At 38.4% G+C, this 20,923-nt stretch overlaps 1 protein-coding gene across 1 annotated transcript in view; it reads left to right on the top strand.

Annotated features, from left to right (window-relative positions):
- The window catches only part of Cyp7b1 (cytochrome P450 family 7 subfamily B member 1), a 173,636-nt gene that overhangs the window by 112,094 nt on the left and 40,619 nt on the right, over positions 1–20,923 (top strand). The window lies entirely within an intron of this gene.

Here is a 20,923-nt window from a genome sequence, read left to right as displayed (position 1 = left end):
CTCCAATCCCATTGAGTTTACAATCAAGATTAACCCTGACATGCTTCATTTGCACGTCTGTAACTCAGTGTTTTCATCTGTCAAATCAGGTCAGGTGCTGAGATTACCTGTGATGGCTCCTATTAAGAAAATCTCTCTTAGGAACATGGATGTTCTTTGATACTGTGTTTTTATCATCAAGTGAAGAAAAGAGAGTCTTTGACCACAGTTTTGGGGAAAAAGAAGGCTACCTTCCCTCATTCAGTCACAGCAGAATTTCTGAGTCTGTTCCTTGTGAGCAACAGAAATAGGCTTCTTGCAATTCTAGAAGCAGGAAGCTTATGACTAAGCTATCAAAGATTGGTTGTCTAGTGAGAAATTGTCTCCTAGTTCACAGATGGCTGTTTTCTACTGTGGTTTGACACTGCAGAAGAGGAGAGAAGACTTTTGGGGGGGGTCCCCTTGTAAACGACAAGCCTTTATACCTAAATCATAATTAACCACCTGAGGCTTCAACCTCAATATGGGGGTTGAATTTTAACTTGGAATGGGGGAAATAGAATTCAGTTCAGTTTATAACAGTAGCCCAGATGCAGAGAGAGAGACCAATCTCCAAATTGTATGTTGAGTAGAGGGGGAATCCTGGGGCCAAACCTGGCTCCTGATGCTGCGTTCCTCACCTCCAAGACTGTTAGAATTGGCTCGCAGAAGAATTTGAAACATGTGCTTTAAATTCTGTAGTGTTTACATGTTCATCTGCTCCTCCCAGAGTCTCTCGGGGAGATACAAGAACACCTTTTCTCCTCCAGCATTATTTAGAATAACCGTGAGTTTGAGTCATCCCGAATGTCCATTAATAGGTGAATGGATAAGGAAAATATTGGTATATACATACAAAACATATTATGTAATCAATAGAAGTTAGAAAGCTCCCCAATATCATGATACACCCATTAGACTGGAAGAGTATGCCAAACATTGGTCCTCAAGGTGAAATACGCATAAAACCAACCTGAAACATGGGTTTCGCTATATGTGGCTTTAACTCTGTAGCTGAGAATGTGTTTCTTTCTCAGTCTCTGTGTTCACTATGAGTCATTACGTTCATTTCACTTTCTAGATTTATGGAAACTCTTCCACAAAGGAAGATCTTGATTTGTGGGAACAGTACAAACATTGGGGTGTTTTTACTGGGGCATGTCATCATTCTTCACAATCACACACAGGCCAAGGAAAAATCACGTGATCAGCCAGGCATCTGTGAGTTCCCTCAGGCAGAACATCTGATGTATGTCCAGTCTTCATATTCATTCCTTGCAGGGTTTGCAGACACATTGGTAGGATGTCGCTTGTATGAACCTTTTGCTGTTTTTAGTCACTAACAACTTTGTTACTACAAATCCTTCAAACTCTTCTTCATTTTTTTTTTTTACAACAAAAAATCCAGAATCTCTGAGTGGTGATGCTGAAGATTTAAAATTTCTTGCCTCAGATATTCCCTTCTTTTTTTTAAAAAAAAAATGCCTAATCTTTGTGTTATTTTTCATTGTTCACAGATGGCTTAGAAACAGGTATTTAACTAGAAAAAGACACAATGAAAGATGTATTTAGTGATGTACTTTTGAGTGTAGCAATGGAAGAAAGGTAGTGATGGGCTGTAGGGTGTGGAAGTCTTTTAGCTGCTACATTCTGGCTGGTATCGGGTGGATCATTTTGTTTCCAGAGAATAAGTGCTGTTTCCAAAAATTAGCTCTCATATGGCTCATTCAGGTAACCTGTGTTGAATATGGAAATTAGATTCTTGTTCATACAATTTTATTACATTATGGTTTATGAATTACAGTGGCTATGCGCCAGACTCTCTTTCAAGCTAAGCAGCCTCTTTGCTGTGCTATTCCAGCTGAGTCTTTATTTGAAGTGTCTCTTCATCTTGGCTCATTTAGCCACACACAGAAGTTGCCCTATGGGAGATAACATCTTATGCTTATTTTCTTTATAGAATTATCTCTTCTAGGCTCTGTGCAAGTGCAAAACATATCAGGAAAGAAAAACCTCAGATTTCAGAATGACAAGACTCCTGCAATGCTGACATGTGTCTCTCTTTCCTTGTTGCAATGAAAGCAAATCCTTGGATTTTGAGTTAGACGGCCTGGCTATTTATTTGTTTGTTTGATAGTTTATGCCAGTAAACTAGATACCATGTGCAACCTCATTCCAGTCTCAGGACCCTCTTTTGCTTTAGGGTTTTGCAGAAGTCCAATGATTGTCAGCAAAAACCATTATAGAGTTTTGTTTGCAAAATTAGAAAATAAAAATATTTCTTCACAAAATATTATATAGGATTGTAAACACTACCTCATAGCGTTTTGATCAACACAATCTAAATGTTTACATTCTTTTTTTAAAATTTTATTTATTTATTTATTTATTTATTAAAGATTTCTGCCTCCTTCCCTCCACCGCCTCCCATTTCCCTTTCCCCTCCCCCGATCAAATCCTCCTCCCTCATCACCACAAAGAGCAATCAAAGTTCCCTGACCTGTGGGAAGTCCAAGGACCACCCACCTCCATCCAGGTCTAGTAAGGTGAACATCCAAACTGCCTAGGCTCCCCCAAAGCCAGTACGTGCAGTAGGATCAAAAACCCATTGCCATTGTTCTTGAGTTCTCAGTAGTCCTCATTGTCCGCTATGTTCAGCAAGTCCGGTTTTATCCCAGGCCTTTTCAGACCCAGGCCAGCTGGCCTTAGTGGGTTCCCGATAGAACATCCCCATTATCTCAGTGTGTGGGTGCACCCCTCGCTGTCCTGAGTTCCTTGCTCGTGCTCTCTCTCCTTCTGCTCCTGATTTGAACCTTGAGATTTCTGTCCGGTGATCCAATGTGGGTCTCTGTCTCCTTTCATCGCCTGATGAAGGTTAATATTCAGGAGGATGACTATATGTTTGTCTTTGGATTCACCTTCTTATTTAGCTTCTCTAGGATCGCGAATTATGAGCTCAATGTCCTTTATTTATGGCTAGAAACCAAATATGAGTGAGTACATCCCATGTTCCTCTTTTTGGGTCTGGCTTACCTCACTCAGGATAGTGTTTTCTATTTCCATCCATTTGTATGCAAAATTCAAGAAGTTCTTGTTTTTTACTGCTGAGTAATACTCTAATATGTATATATTCCATACTTTCTTCATCCATTCTTCCATTGAAGGACATCTAGGTTGTTTCCAGGTTCTGGCTATTACAAACAATGCTGCTATGAACATAGTTGAGCATATACTTTTGTTGTATGATAGGGCCTCTCTTGGGTATATTCCCAAGAGTGGTATTGCTGGGTCCATGGGTAGGTTGATCCCGAATTTCCTGATAAACTGCCACACTGCTTTCCAGAGTGGTTTCACAAGTTTGCATTCCCACCAGCAAGGGGTGAGTGTACCCCTTTCTCCACAACCTCTCCAGCAAAGGCTATCATGGTGTTTTTTATTTTAGCCATTCTGACAGGTGTAAGATGGTATCTTAAAGTTGTCTTGATTTGCATTTCCCTGCTCGCTAAGGAAGTTGAGCATGACCTTAAGTGTCTTTTGGCCATTTGAAGTTCTTCTGTTGAGAATTCTCTGTTCAGCTCAGTGCCCCATTTTATAATTGGGTTGATTAGCCTTTTACAGTCTAGTTTCTTGAGTTCTTTATATATTTTGGAGATCAGACCTTTGTCAGTTGCGGGGTTGGTGAAGATCTTCTCCCAGTAAGTGGGTTGCTTTTTTGTCTTAGTGACAGTGTCCTTTGCTTTACAGAAGCTTCTCAGTCTCAGGAGGTCCCATTTATTCAATGAGGCCCTTAATGTCTGTGCTGCTGGGGTTATACGTAGGAAGTGGTCTCCTGTGCCCATGTGTTGTAGAGTACTTCCCACTTTCTCTTCTATCAGGTTCAGTGTGTTCGGACTGATATTGCGGTCTTTAATCAATTTGGACTTGAGTTTTGTGCATGGTGATAGATATGGATCTATTTTCATTCTTCTACAGATTGACATCCAGTTTTGCCAGCACAATTTGTTGAAGATGCTCTCTTTTTTCCATTGTATACTTTTAGCTCCTTTATCGAAAATCAGGTGTTCATAGGTTTGTGGGTTAAAGTCAGGGTCTTCTGTTCGATTCCATTGGTCGACTTCTCTGTTTTTATGCCAATACCAAGTTGTTTTCAATACTGTAGCTCTGTAATAGAATTTGAAGTCAGGGATGGTAATGCCTCCAGACAATCCTTTATTGTATAAGATTGTTTTGGCTATCCTGGGTTTTTTGTTTTTCCATATAAAGTTGATTATTGTCTTCTCCAGATCTGTGAAGAATTTTGATGGGATTTTGATGGGGATTGCATTGAATCTATAGATTGCTTTTGGTAGAATTGCCATTTTTACTATGTTGATCCTCCCAATCCAAGAGCAAGGGAGGTCCTTCCATTTTCTGGTGTCCTCTTCAATTTCTTTCTTCAATGACTTAAAGTTCTTGTCAAATAGATCTTTCACTTCCTTGGTCAGAGTTACCCCAAGATATTTTATGCTATTTGTGGCTATCGTGAAAGGTGATGCTTCTCTGATTTCCCTCTCTGCTTCCTTATCCTTAGTGTATAGGAAGGCAACTGATTTTTTGGAGTTGATCTTGTATCCTGCCACATTACTAAAGGTGTTTATCAGCTGTAGGAGTTCTTTGGTAGACTTTTTGGGGTCGCTTATGTATACTATCATATCATCTGCAAATAACGGGAGCCTAACTTCTTCCTTTCCAATATGAATCCCCTTGATCCCCTTATGTTGTCTTATTGCTATTGCTAGAACTTCAAGCACTATATTACCTAAGTTAAATGTTTACATTCTATAGAATAATCCTAGATTTTACTGTGCCTAATCACAGATGTTTAAATGTCAGTTTTTAGAGGTATAAACTTGTATGACAGTTGAAAAATTAAATTGATCATGGATAATTCCTTGTGTTTTTTCATAGGCTCGTTGTGCTGTGGTTTGCACACCATGGGGTTCCTCCACTTTCATTGTACAGTTAGATGCATCCTAACTGGTATAGTACTATACTCATCAGCACAAGTTTAGATTTCTTTCTATAGCCCCTGAGAAGTTCCTTATGCTCTCCTGTGGTTAATCCCCGAGTTTGCTTAAAATGACTATAAAACACCAGTCTTTCTTCAGCCTCCAGTTTATATTTTCTAGAAGTTCCATGTATCAGGCTTCTTTCTCCTGGCATATTCATTTTGAGGATTATCAATGTTGTTAGAGTAGGCATTGTTTAATTATATTCCTGAGCAAAGGTTACATAGAAGAGCTTGAACAAAAATAAATAAATAAATAAATCCCTACACAAATTATATTTAAAGTATATCAGGGTTTATCTCAAATAGGATTTTAGAACCTGTAGTTTCTCCTTAGAGATCATTACATATGAGTGTGATGTCTACTTTATGTATGCCATGATCCAGTAATGGTGACAATGTATTACCTGAATTAGTTGTAGTCTTGTGAGTGACTACAATCTGTAGCCAAAAGTAGTTCTGAAATTTTTTCTCTAGCAAACAGCAATATCAAACATTGCCTCTCTATGCTGTGTGCTGTATGATGACGGTAAGGACACTCACCTTTGCCCCTCTGACAGCACTAACTTTTTAATCCAACACTAAAACATGGTTTGTCTTATGGTACTGCTCAGCAGATATAGTACATGGTGTGATAGTTGATCTCGACTGTGAACTGGGTTGATTGAGAATCAGCATGAGAACAAATATTTCCACAAAGGTAAAAGGAAGAGGGAAGACTCATCCTGAATGTGAGAAGCATCATCCATGTTTAATAGAAACGAGGGGACAAGCTGAGTGCCCATATTCATTACTGTCTGCTTTCTGGCTGTGGGCATGATGTCACCAGCCCATTCACATTCCTGCCATCATCCCTTCCCAGCTCCATTGACCTATATCCCCATCCAACTAAAAGCTAAAATAAAGTCATTCTTCTTTAAGTTGCTTCTGACATGGTAAGAATGATGAGAAAAGGTAACTAAAATATTTTCTCTTCAGGCTTTTCATTATGTCCACCGTAGCAAACCAGGAAACCCCTGATTCTGTATTTGACGATCTGAGTGCTGATTTGCAGTATGGGAGCTTCATGTCTTGATTGGCGTAGGTCAGTAGATTGGCATGTCATTGGATTAATTGACCCTGCGTTTATACAGCACTTGTGTTCCCCTCTTTGTTGTCATTGCTCAGGTTCTCTCAACCAGTTTTGTTATAATTTAGTTTTTACAAAATTATGGTTTCTAGTTTTCTATTAATATTTTTAAATCAAATGATTTAATCAAATGTAAGAAATGATGATTTAATGGGATTGATATCTTTCCCATGGAGTTCAATCAAATCCCATCTGCAAAATAAATTAGCAACTCTCATCTCAGAAATCACAAAGCCAATTGCATGGTTTTCTATTTTTATTAAGGAGGTGAAATAACTTTCAATTATGAATTTGTCCCCCTTTTAGATTGGCTGAGGCTGCCTACATATTTTTGGCTAGCATGCTTCCGAGATCTAGTGTCTTCTTGAGCCACTTCTCTCAGGGTATAATTTATTGAAATAATACAAACAAATTACACATTAAACCTCCCTTTGGAAAAGCAGGTCATTATGTGTTTGATTCTCTGACCAGTCAATCATATGTGGGGTGGGCTATAAATCAAAATGCGAATTAGGTAAAATGAGGTTTGTGCATGCAAATGAGGGGGAAAGATTTTGAAAACACGATCTGTACTATCTTCGTTTAGGAAGAAGTCAGTAGAAAGGTGAGATGACATGTCCACATGAGGACAGTGGCAACTAACGTTCTGAGTTTGCATTGTGTTCACGCCATTGTCTTTTACTTTACTTCCACCTGCTTATTCGATTCTTACATAAAGTACTGCAGTCCATCCGTTTCAGAGGCTAGAAGACAGAGGCAGAGGTTAACCTGTTGAACATTGAGGAAGACCTAAGCCGTACATTGGCCAAAGGCAGTGAGGTGAAAATAATTTACAGGCTATTGGACTTTTGTAATGATATACAAGGAAAAGCTGGAAGACATGAACTATTCCCCCATAACCAACTTCACAAAGAGATCCATTGCAAACGAGGCATGATGGTACATTCCTGATAGCCTAGCACTTGGAGACAGAGGCAAGAGGATATTGTGTTCAATTCCAGCCAAGATTATGTAACAGGATTCTGTGTTAAAATAAATAAATAGATAAATAAATAAATAAATAAATAAATAAATAAATAAATAAAAGATACACAGTAGTGGTGCTTCATGGCTTGAGAGTCAAGTTTTAAGTGATATCATATATAGAGCACTGAATAGATTCTCAGTGAAAAATATCTTGATGAGGCCAGGCTTCTTATCCACAGAAACCCCTTGCAAATACTCAGTCTGTCCAGGCATCAGTATAAAGCTGCCAATGGTGACAACTTTACAAGGCACATTCTACGTAGAGTGTTATTTGGATCATAGGGTTGCATGGATGGACTGAGGGCTGAGGGTTCAAGCTGGGGCATGGCTTGAAAGCTGCTTTCTGGAGTGTGAAGATAGAGTCAGTTACATTCTATTGGACTTTCTCAGGCTGCATGCTAATAAGGGATGTGTCTGACCACATGGCGCTGTTTATTTTACACTCCCCTCACACAGAATGATTTTATCAGAAGCACTTCATATGTAGCCACCTTTATTGCCAGGACAGTACATTTACTTTCAAATCAGTTGTCACCTAGATAGCACCAAAACCTTTCAGTAGAGAAGGCCTTTTCCATCATTACAGATCTTTTTAGAAGAGAATGAAAGCATCATCAAAGAACAGAGTGGGATCGTTTAGACAGCCTGGAGAGTGACATTTTTATCCACAATTTTTTTTATGTGTTTGCTATGAAGCAGAGGTTCTGTGAACACCAGATGCTGATCACATAACAGCAGTGGATTTGTGAGATTATGGGACCTGGCAGGGGAGATGAAGGTTAAGAACAGACACAATAGAGATTACTTATGGTAATGAATTGCATAATTTCTCTAGGCAGAGTTGCATTAACGTTCTTTGTAAAAAGAGATTATAGACAGTATGCCTGGAGTAAGCAGATATTTAACAGTTTGCTTGTGTTTATTTGAGTCACAGTTGTAAAGGATATGTCATACATATCTAGGTGAGATGACAGGGTTTAGAAAGGAGGGGAGACTGGGTGTCCTGTGTCAGAGGGTTTTTCCTTCAAGTAAAGCATGAAATAGTCAGGCTGGAGCAATCCTTCCTCTGGTGACAATCATTAAAGAAAAAATATGATGTCATCGAATAATTTTTTTTGTATACTGTGAAGATGTGTCATTCTGATTGGTTTAATGAAAAGTTAAATGACCAATAGTTAGGCAGGATTTTCAGGTACAAAGCATGCTGGGAAGAAGAATGGGGAAGTTGCCAGTCAGATTGGAAGGAAGCAGCATTGACAATACAGAGTAAAAGTAATAAAGCCATAAGTAGTTTGAGTTTTAAAAAATGGGTTAATTTAAGTTGTAAGAGCTAGTTAGTAACAAGCCTAATTACCAGAAGAGCTTTTATAATAATTATTTTGCTATAAATAATTATTATAATTTTATTAATAATAAGTATCCACGTCAATACTGGGGTCCAACTACAAAATGACATTTCCTGACTCATTATCATATCCCCTGGATCCTCTAATTATAGCCTCTGGCCTCATCTATCTATCCTCAGAGTGCAGGTCACTTGGGTTTTGATGGTCCTTACTACAAGTCTTGGGCTGATTCTTGGCTCATCCACCTTAAAAATGCTGGACAGATCTTCAGAATCAGCCTCATTCACTGGTAAAGGTTGTAAACAATTATCTCTGGAAAGAATAGACAGACTCTGAGTGCTTGAGGGTTCTAGTGCCCCATGTCTGGATATGGATTCAGTGTGGACAGCCGCCAGAGACTCTGCATGTTATCATCTCCATGTGTACATCTCTTCTCCTGACTCACCATCACATCACCATCCCCGGACACCTTTTATTATCGTGGTTGTGCAGTCAGCTAATGGCTCCAATAAGGCATTCTAGACTCATTGTGTGAGCATATAATCTCTGTGACTTGTTTTTCAAATACCGTTCTTGCTGGGGTTGAGTATGAGTGATTTCTAGAATAGGTTTTCAATCTCCATGCACAAGTACAAGGGAAGATGACATATTCCACCCAGTGTTCCTGCCTCTGCTCGTGAAAGTTCTGCCCATCAAAAGGCAGGGATCTCATGGCCTAATAATAGCTCCAGGTTCTGCACAGCCTCCGTAGACCAACTTACCTGCCTGAAAGAGTTCTGGTCCAGCACAAGAAAGGCATGTCACAAAAGTATGAAACTTCTGCTCAAAGCTACTTTCATTACAATAGCTAACATCTGCAAAGTTTGTACTTATGAGAGAATCCAAGAAGCAAGGTCCCTACGTTCAATACCCTTTCCTTATAGTGGTTATCCTGCCTAGCAAACATCACCCGGTAGACATTGCCTTGGATCTTTTCTTCCTTTGTGATGCTATGTTTTCACATCTAACGCCTATGTTCTAGCATCTTCTGTGAAACAGAAAAGTGTCTCTTCAGCCACAATATGAAATGATTTCCCAGTCTTCATGGTAGTGTTTAGAAGATGCAAAATCCTGATAACGCTTGTTAATGGTCTTTATAGCTAGCTCTTTTCCAGTCAGGATATCCTGAGCTGACTTCACCTTGGCAAAGGTATTATTGCTAGTGGCCTAGAGGAGCCAGTTAGAGACAAAGTAAATCTCTTCAATAACTATGGCAAGTCCAATAGTATGGTGCCCTTTCTCACAGAGGAAAAACTGTCTTGTTGTATGAAAATCAGGCAAAAGTCTAGGGGTAAGATTGATCCAAATCAGTCTAAAATTAAACTCACTTCCAAATGCCACCTATAAAAGCTCTGAATAATAGAATCAAGGCAAAATACCGTACAATTATGAATGACAACAAATTCTAATGAACTACACTTCAAATGTAGGAAAGGGAACAAAAACTAAATGAGAAAATGGAAAGATTAAAAGAAACAGTAATATAAAATAAGGGAAAACAGAAGAAAATGAGAAAATGCTGAAATATATTTTCTTGGTTATTATATGTTACATATAATAGATTCTGTGAAATATATATAAAATACATTGCTTAGTTGGTAAAATACCTGAGTTCATACCCCAGAACCGTCATTTTTACGAATATGTCTGAAGTTTGGGGTATATGCTCACCACCCTAGCACCGGTGAAAGGAAGAGTGAAAGAAAAGAATGACTGCATCAACAAAGCGCCTGGTGCACAGGCATGCGGGCCTACATGCAGATCCTCAGCAGCTTACAAAGCTATTACAGCAGTGCCCGTCTACCTCCAGCACTGAAGGTGAGCAGTCGAAGGTGTCAGGGGACCCCTGGAGCTCATTGACTGAGCCATCCCAGGCACATTAATGACCCAAATTCAAACTGTGAGGGACAGTGACTGAGGAAAACACATGATATTGACCTTTGACCTCGTTGTATACATTCACATGTACATCTTTACCGATGAGAATACACACAGAGATGTGTGTGCGTGTGAATTAAGACATATGAAAAATAAAATTGTAACTCAAGGATGCAAAGTAACTTTGGTTAAAGTCTCTCAGGTGTATGAATCCAGCATACAGAATTAAAAGGGACAGAAACCTCAGCCCAGCTATGGTCTTATGTCCCTGTTGAAGCTCCTTAGGAGAAGAAAGCAGAATCGTCCTGCCAAGAACAGGGATGCTGAACAGTGCCTCGCTCTGTTTAGTTTCTCTAACCCCTATTTAAGCAATAATATGTAAGCTACGGATATTAATGTTGATGTTATTTGATACTAAACCCTACAGAATGGTTCATTGACCTTATCATTTTGAGTTAGGGAAGCGGTAATAATTGGCTTTTAAAGAATTCGTAATGTTTATGGATGAATAGCCAATTCCTTTTAAATTATAAGTAACTACTCTCAAAATATTTTCAACTTCTTAACTCTTAGTGTTATATCTAAAAACCTATCAACAAACCCAGCATCATGTAGATTTTCTTCAATATTATTTTCCAAAGATGAATTTGCAGTTTAGAAATGTGTCTCTCATTTGTTTTGGGTTTTTTGCTGTGAAGGTATAAAAATGTCACTCATATTTTTGCATGTAATCATAGTTGTTACAGCCCTTATTGAAAAACTACCCTGCGGATTTCCCTTTATTTTTACGGTCTGCTTACTATCAATCCATAAAGATGAAGGGACAAATTCAAAGACAGAGATCCTTGAATGACCCTGAAAACGATGGAGGTAGTCCTCCAGAAGATGACTTGAGTGAATTAGCCCAGTTTTATTCCAGAGTATAGGAAATATATAGGATTAGGAAGCCTGGGGACAAAGCCTAATTTGCTTGAAGTGGCACGGTCCTATCATGTCTCTGGCTTAGTGGAAACATAGCCCTATCAAAATGTCTAGAACATTTGCCTAATTATCATGTGGGCAGCAAGGGAAGAACATTTGCAGGGAACTGTGTCAGGGTCATCCTTGAGATAACTCAGCAGTCTGGGCCTAATGACATCTGCCAGGTAAGGCTAGGTAGAGAACAGGAAGGCTTTGCTGACAGGGCAGTGTGGCAGGGTGGTGTGGAGGGGGGCGGGTCCCTCCATGTTTTCAAGGTTAGAGAAAGCTGGCAGGCTATGGCAGACTTCAGCATCTGGCCCAAAAAGCCTCCCAACACAACCTTCTCTCTGTTGAACTTCCTTTGCTGCTGTATAAGGCTAGTTGACTGTATTTATGTGATCAGCTTCTGGGTTTCTTACTCTCCCATTTCATCTATGTCACTATTTCTTTCATTGACATCACACAGTCTTGGTTACTGCAGCTTCTTATTGTCCTTAAGTCAGGTGATATAGGTCATCCAATTCTCTTTCAATAGTGAGTTGACTATCTGGAGTGTTTTGTTTCCCCAGAAAAAGGAAAATCAAAAGTCCATTTTTTTATATTCACAGGATAATTTATGGGGATTTAAACATTTTTGACTATTCTTCTTTCCCAATCCCCATTTGTTTTCCTCATAGAGACTGTGTATGTATTTTTTGGTTTATACCTAAGTATGAAGTTTTATAGTGAATTACAGCATAATATTTAATTTATGCCAATATAAATGGTATTACATTTTTTATTTCAAGTATCAGTTTTTGTTGCATGTTTAAAGAAAATCAATTGGGTTTCTTAATTTTGCTTTTCATATTTTATTTATTTTTGTTTTATGTGTATGAATGTTTTTCCTGCATGTATGTGCATGCATCACATGCATAACTGGTGCTTGTGGAAACCATAAGAAGTCAACAGATGTCCTTCACCTAGGATTACAGATGATTGTGACTGTTTTGCTTGACTCAAATTTTATTTCTGTTCATTAGAAAGTGCCTAGTTTTCCCTCCTCCCCGTCAAAACAGTCATCATTATTTGTTTTGCCTATGTAAATTTGTCTATTTTACATAGCTCACCTATGTGGTAGTATGTAATGCTTCTCATTCAGAAACTGTCTTCTTTCATTTAACATAAGGTTCTAGGGTTTATCGCTGTTGTCCCATACCACAATTTCTTCTTTCTGTAGGTTAAACAATCTTGCACCAGATTCACATGAACATTCTTCATTGTCTTTATTCACCTGTGGTTACATTTAACTTATTTCCATCTTTTGGCTCTTGTGACTAGCCTTCACTTCGAGTTTTTAAGAATTCCTTTTCATTTTTGAAGATAAGTTCTGTGTCAGGTGCATGATTTGTAAATATTGTCTTCCATTCCATTATTTTCCTTTACTGTATGTAAGCTTTTAGTGTTTCTGTGTTCTGTTTATGTTTTGTTCTTTAACTTGCACTTTGGTATCAAATCTCTGGACAAATGCCAAGACAAATCTCAAGGAACTGTTCCTTTATGACCGCACTGCTCGCGGTCCTGAGTTCCTTGCTCGTGCTCTCTCTCCTTCTGCTCCTGATTTGGAACTTGAGATTTCTGTCTGGTGCTCCAATGTGGGTCTTTGTCTCTGTCTCCTTTCATTGCCTGATGAAGGTTAATATTCAGGAGGATGCCTATATGTTTTTCTTTGGGTTCTCCTTCTTATTTAGCTTCTCTAGGATCACGAATTATAGGCTCAATGTCCTTTATTTATGGCTAGAAACCAAATATGAGTGAGTACATCCCATGTTCCTCTTTTTGGGTCTGGCTTACCTCACTCAGGATAGTATTTTCTATTTCCTTTAAGATTTTAGAGATCTTACATTTAGGTATTTTATCCATTTTTCAGTTGACTTTTACATGTGGTAGAACATACATGGGCATTAGATATTGTCTAACAGTTTTTCCCCTCTGCTTATTGATATGACCAGGTGATTGTTTGTTTTAGTCTGTTAATGTAATAGGTTACATAGAGGACTTTAATGTTGAGTCAAACTTGAATACTTGGAATAAATTCCACTTACTCAAATATTTGTTGAATTTGGTTGATGAATGTTTGCATCCACATTTATAAGCTATTGATTACTAATTATCCTTCCTTGTGATGTTTGCAATTTCTTTTTCTTGTTATGGTATTTCGTCTTTTATCTGATATCAACTGTAGAGAAATTTCTCAGATATTTCAGACTCACCAGTAATATTCCCTAGAACTGATGCTTTCTGCATTGGAAGGCTATAAATGATAAATCCCATATTTTAGTATGTAGTAATAGGAAGCGGCGGCGGGGCTGCGTCCCCAACACCCCAGCCACCTGCCCGGCTAGCTCAGTCGGTAGAGCATGAGACTCTTAATCTCAGGGTCATGGGTTCGAGCTCCACCTTGGGTGCCAAAATGAAGGCGTAAGTCACAAACAATGCCACACCAATTTGGGATTATGATTAATAGGGTGGTATTTATTTAAAGGGGAAAAAACTTACAGATCACTGTCCCAGGCAACAGCCCTCTACGCAATCAGGAAAGGAGTCTAGTCGCCGGCAGAGCAGGAAGTGAAGAGAGCGAGAAGAGGGAAGTGGCCGCTTTTTTAAAGGGAGAGAGACCATGCCCCAATGGGCTGGTATCTCAGCAGCTATAGGTTGGAGGAGCGGGAGGACCTCCCGCAACATTAGTAGATATGTTTCCACTCTTAGATATTTTTTCCTTTGGGTAGAACTCTGAAAACCTCTTTTGGGTTGTGCCCCTAGGAGCTCTACTTTTCTTCTCCTCATTCAAGTTAATTTGTGCTTGGTCTTTATCAGACAGTTTCTCTTAAATGCTCCTGCTAGCTCCTGGCTTCAGCAGCAACTTTCTGTTCTTATTATCAGCTATGACTCTCACAGTTGCCTCCCTCTGCTTTAAGACTGATGGCTCACCTTATGCCATCAGTTGTCTTGTGGACTGAAATTTCTTGACTGTAAGAATGTTCTGTGTTCTTCTTGTGAATATGGAAGTGATATTGTTTTCCCACCTCCTTTCGTACCTCACCCAACCCAGGAACTGGAAGTCCCAAAATCAGATTTGATGGTAATCGTTTTCATAGCTTCCCCAAACTGGTTGCCAATTGGTTAATAATCAGCTAATGACTCATTAGAACAGTGCTTGTAAGACAGCTTGTAAATACACCAGAGTTTGCATGTTCTTTTCCCATCAACAGCTCTTGTTTGAAAATCTGTGATTTGCAAAGTGCTGAAGTAGGGTCATAAATTTAGAGAATTAGAATAAGATAGATCCTAACTGGAGTCCCCTCTCCTTGCTCCCAAACAGGAGCATTAAAGTTGGTGCACTTGTTCCAAGTGTTGGTGTTGGTATAGGCTTTGATGTCTCAATACTATTATTTACAAAAGTGCTTTAAATAAATGTATCTAAAATTCCAATATACATTGACTGTGAAGACCAATGTTGCTCTCTTATCAGCAAGATTCTTTTTTTTAACTTAGAATTTTTATTATTTCTCCAGATTTCATTGTAGTACTATATTTATGTCATTTACTCCTGTATCTTTTCCCTTCAGCTCCTCCTGTGTCCTCCAACTACTTTATATATTCATAATCGTGTCTTTTTATTATTCTTAATATAATATGTATATATATACTCACAGACATACATAAACACATACATTATGTGTATATATGTATATTTATAAAATGTACATATAATATATATGGGCACATAATATATGTGTATATATGTATACATGCATATATATAATGAGTTCATTTAGTGTTGTTTGTCTTTTATGCATGTATGTTTGTGAACCTGCTCTCATTAAGTCTCAACAGTATCATTAGGTGCCTAAACAAGACCTGCATAAAGATAACGCCAGTTGAAATGTCTAATGAAAATGGGGTGAACTATCAGAAGGCCTTACTCCTAAGTGAAGAGCTACTAGGGTTAATGACTGCTGAGAGTAGGGGGATCAATACTCTTTAGAAAAGAACCCCCTGATAGGGTATCCCATGCCACAAGATTCTTTATGAGGTGATAAGAAGTTGTTGTTCTCTGCCGTCTGTTGACTTCTCAGTCTACCACCTATGTTCTATACCTCGTACGTATAAGCTCACCCTCTTCCAAATATCACTGAACACTAGACACTGTCTTAGTTCCACTTTTAAAACTACTACTAAAGAATCATAGCCCTTTTCTGAGGTCAGCTTTCTGCGTAGTGTCCTCTTTGCCTACTCATCTTAACCTAGCAAGTCCATTTATAACTGAACACTCACCCGCTTCATTAGGCCAGTGGCTTGAAGGATAGAGAGGTTCTTCAAATCTGAAAATGCCCAGGAAGCCTGAAGGCACGGAGGGAGGGTTGCCAGCTGAACAGCTTACTCAGACAGTGAGTGAGTAAACACATGCATAAGCAACTGCATGCAGGGGAACAGTGATGGAGCCAGACCTGCTTGGTTACACACTCTCTCTGTCTCTGTATGCTGGTAGAACATGAAAACTGTTATTCTCATTGATTGGTAAAAAGACCGAGAATCTGCATTGTATTAAGTCAGATGTACAAAATATATGGTATTCTTAGATTTTCAAAAAACAATATACACTCAGTAGCCAAAAATTTAAAATAATTATTTTTATTTTATGTGGGTAAGTGTTTGTATATTGACACCAAACACATGTGGAAGCCAGAAAGAGTGATTGAATCCCCTGGACCTATAACTCTGCATGGGCCACCATATGAATGTTGGGAGCAGAGCCTGAGTCCCCAGCAAAGGAACAGGTGCTTTTAACTACTGAGCTCTCTCTCTCTAGCCCCGATAGTAGTAGCCACATATTTGAGTCTCTGCATTTAACTCTATCTTTATCTAACATAAAGATAACCTTCAAATATTATGTGTAATCAATTTTTCCGTGTTGGACTACTCTCTTAAACATTTTGTATGCTGTATTTGGAATTTTCTCCAGTATTTACTTTTAGAGAACTTGGACTTGAGGTTTTACATAGATCTTAAGATGTACCCAAGCACCTATGGAAGAAATCTCAGGTGCTGATGAAATTGTGCGTGCAAAGAATTTGGATTGGATCTTTGAGGACCCCTAAAAATCCCAAGTGAATATGATTGTCATATCATTTTATTACCTTAAATACTAATTTGAGAGTGTATGCAATATTAAAATGAGATAAAGAAAGAGTAGATACTATAGGCTTCTAAACTTCATACAACACATCAGGCCCAGGTTTAGGCCAGCCTTAAGACTGTATTGGCCACAAGTGGTACTGAGCATCCTGTATCCTCACTCAGTAGAGAGCACCGAATAGTTCATGTTCAAAATTATGGAGCGTGAGTAGGACAAACAGCAGTAGTTGCCCTGTGCCATGTGTCAACAGGCCTTTCTGTACCAATATAGTGATGGCTCTCCTCCTTACATAGTTTTTACAATTATCACAATAAAGATAGATTGCTATTTGTTTTGGATGGGTTGTAAGCTGAACAAGCCCTATTTTCTGCCCGTAACTGTGTGCAGTTGTGACATAATGCTTAATATTCTTAAATTTACTCCTGCCAAAATAAATACAGCTGTAAGAAATAATGGCCCTCCCATGTCTGCAACAATAAAATGGTGTTCTAATGTGGCTTTGTAATACGGAACACAACTAATATTCCCTTGGATTTCTGCATCCCATCCTCTCCCCTGTTTAAGCGCCATGAAGAATACAACTTTTGGTTGAATGACAACATAGAAGATGACATTAGTTGTTTTAAATTAGAATATGACAAAAGGCCTTACTAAATCGTATTCACAATGCAACATTAAACCAGACACAGTAAAAGGAGATCAAGGGAATGAGTTGAGCTAGTATTTTGAAACAGGATGCTGTGAAGTAGAATGCTTAAAACCTTCAAAGGATCCTGGTCCAGTTGTGTAACAAATTCTATTCATATGAGAGCTCTCTTCTCCAATACTTTGGGTAGACCTGGCTGGGGAGATGCTTCAGTGGGTGAAGTGTCTGTCCAATCAATATGAGCCCTGAGTTTGGAACCCCAGCACCCATGCAAAAAGCTGGGTGTGGTGACTTGTGTCTGTAACCCCAGAACAGAGTGAAAAGCTGGATTCAAGACAATAATGAGTTAACCATGAGTTGGTTCTTCAGTCCCGTGATCCCAATACAGGGATTCGGAAGTAGAGGTAAAAGCATACTAGAGTTCAAGGCCAGCCTGGGTAATGCCATGTCTCAAAACATGTATTTTTGTTTCAATTTTCTTATTAATTAAATTTATTCATTTATTTGTATTCTGATCACAATTCACCTCTCTCCTCTCTTCCCATTTCCTTCCCCTGCCTCCTCACTGCCCTCCCCCTAATCCATTCCTTTGCCTTTTCTGTTCAGAAAGAGGCAGATTTCTCATTAATATCAACAAAGCATGGCATATCAAATTGAGATGGAGACAGATATGATACTATACATAAGCAACCCCAAAAATTCTACCAGGGAACTCCGACAGCTGATAAACACCTTCAGTGACATAGCTGAAGATTAACTTAAAAAAAAATCAGTAACCCTCTTACATATAAATGTTAAATTAACTTAGGAAAAAAAATAAGAGTGTCAGCACTCTTCATAATAGCCAAAAATAATATAAACTCTCTTTGGGGTAAGTCTAACTAAGCAAATGAAAGAGCTTTATGACCAGAACTTCAAGTCTTTGATGAAAGAAATTGGAGAAGATATCAGAAGATCTCCTGTGCTCATGGATCGGTAGGATTAGCATGGTAAAAATGGATATCTTAACAAAAGCAATCTTCTATGTAATCCCCACCAAAATTCTAACATAATTCTTTACGGACCTTGAAAGAATAATACTCAACTTCATATTAAAAAACAAAAAAAAAAACCCCAGGATAACTAAAACAATTATGTAAAAATCAAACATAATTTTTTAAAAAAAATTAAAAGAAAGAGAATAGGAAAAAGGTATGAAGAATAAGATCCAAGTTTTTTTTCTACAACATGGCTTGTTTCCACATATCTGTGCAGATATTCTTAAATACTGTCACGTCTGCTATATTAGTAATAAAATAAACTGTCTTTCAAATAAAGAATGCAAAATCTTCTTTTGATTTCTTTTGCAACTGAGTTTTTATTTTGAACCCCCCCACACACATACACGGTGGCAAGATCTGCTGCTTATATTTTGTTTAAGTCTACTGTGTTGGTATGTGGGAAGTGAAGACATCTGATAGGGTTAATACAGCTGCATTAAAGCCCTTGATGAGATGATGATAATCTTGACCTTTGATTAAATCTGAGCTAGTAATATTTATGACTGATCACAAGCATGAAGCACGTAGTATCACAGATGGATCAGAGAATTGAAGTCCTTCTGAATATTTGTTTTGATCCCTTCAAGGATAAAAAAAAAGGATTATTCAGTTTGTCTTATTTTTATCTTAAATCAGATTGTATTTACTAGATAAATAAATGACTGGAAGAAATTTTGCAATACAAGTTTGCTAATGTCAGAGATCAAAAAACAAGAAACTTTTAATTCATAGTATTTTAAGGAATGTTTCACATGCTTAAAATTACTTAATTAGTAATATTTAACAAACAATCTTAACTCTAGTCATTATTTTAAAAAAATTCTTCATAAAATGGTAACAAAATACAAAACTCAAGAAAATTATACTGAGGTTTTGAGGGTTTCTTTTTCTTTGTGTAGTGCCAGGAATCAAACTGAGAGTCTCATTCGAACAAAGTAAGCAAGCACTTCACCTCCAAGATCTCCCACGTGCTCTGCACCAGCATTTTTATTGTTCTCAATAGCATAACAGATTTTTCAAGCTAATTCATTGTCGTTCTTCTGATTATGTAATTCCAGCCCGATTGACAGCTGATAACAAAGAGCTTCATGTTGGCAGCTAAATTCTGTGACATTTGACACCCGGAGCACAGCAAGAGCTCTCGGATTTGCAGTGACTGTTCACTGCATGTGTCTGTCAGTGCAGCCAGAGCTCTTCATTGCTGATATATATATATATATATATATATTTTAATTGGGTTCATGGATTGACTGATTTTCCTGGGTGGTTGAAAATACATTTGTGGGGCTGCAGAGTTTACAGAATGTTCTTAACCTTTAGGCAAATGTCTTCACATCTGAGACCTGAGATTCTTTGGCCACGAAAACAAGCGAACACACTAAAGCCTTCAAGGGGACATCTGGTTCTAAACTCTTTGATCAACCAGATGAATGGTAAACAAACACAGTGGATAATGTGGCTTGTTCATTCTAAAGAGCACACCTCCTTTCAATGCGCAAAATTCACTAAAGTGTTTTTTGAAAACCTTCAAGTTCCATGTGCACCATTACCCTAAAGCTTTAACATACATAAATACAATGAAGTCTTATTAAGATTTAATGAACTCCTACCCTAAATTTGTAGATTTAAGTGCTTCTGCATACAGTTGGAAGGTAAATGACCTAGTCCACGTAACTGAACACCCCATGCTACTATGAAATGAAATATGGATGTCTATGAAATTAAATAATCAGCAATTGAAATTGCATGGTTTATAAGCAGTTTAATTCTATCTTAGATTAGGCTTATTACATAGCAGTTTGGTATATTAGTTTGTTTTCTGTTGCTGTGATAGCACGCTAACCTAAAAGCAGCTTGGGTGAGAAGGGCTTATTTATTTGGCTTAAAATCCCATGCAACAGTCCAGCATTCAAAGGTATTGGGGCAGGAATTCAGCCTGGAAATGAAGCAGAGACCATAGTGATGGGGAAACTATCAACCAATCACACTAGTTAGGGTGTGGCTACCTGTAGCCTAGGTAACAAAACTGGTAGGACACAGGTGCGCTGTCTCTCTGCGCAGTGCCTGCCGGACCGATTGGATTTCTGACCTCCCACTCTTGTAGTGTGAGTTTCCCCTTTTCAACTATTAAAAAAATAACTGTTATTCTTGAGCTGGTCTGGTTATTTACCGTACCGACCTAATTCGTCAACACCATAGCTTTCTCTCTGTCTCTGTCTCTCTTTCATCTATCAGTCTTTCTCCTCTTCCCTCTTTCTGGCTAGGACCAATTGTCTTATAAGTTCCAAGATCACCTACCTATGGGAAACAGCCCGCAGTGGGCTAGGCTATCTCCCATTACTTAGCAAACATGAAAATATCCCACAGACATGCTCACAGGCTAATCTGGAGGAAACTTCTCAGTTGATGTTTCCTCTTCCCAAGTGTGTCAAGTTGACAACCAAGATCAGCCATCACACTTGGCAAGTACATAGCCCACAACCACAAATGTTAGTTAACACTAAGTTGGGTGGTTGCTAAAGAGAAAGATCAAAGATTAAAGACACTTGAGCTCTCTCAGAAGACCCCAATTCAAATTCCAGGACCTACATCGTGACTCACAACTGTCTTTAATT

This window comes from Microtus pennsylvanicus, chromosome 5 (genome assembly GCF_037038515.1).
Source record: "Microtus pennsylvanicus isolate mMicPen1 chromosome 5, mMicPen1.hap1, whole genome shotgun sequence".
NCBI lineage: Eukaryota > Metazoa > Chordata > Mammalia > Rodentia > Cricetidae > Microtus > Microtus pennsylvanicus.
The sequence above is the reverse complement of the archived record's forward strand: the minus strand, read 5'-3'. Positions and strand labels throughout refer to the sequence as shown.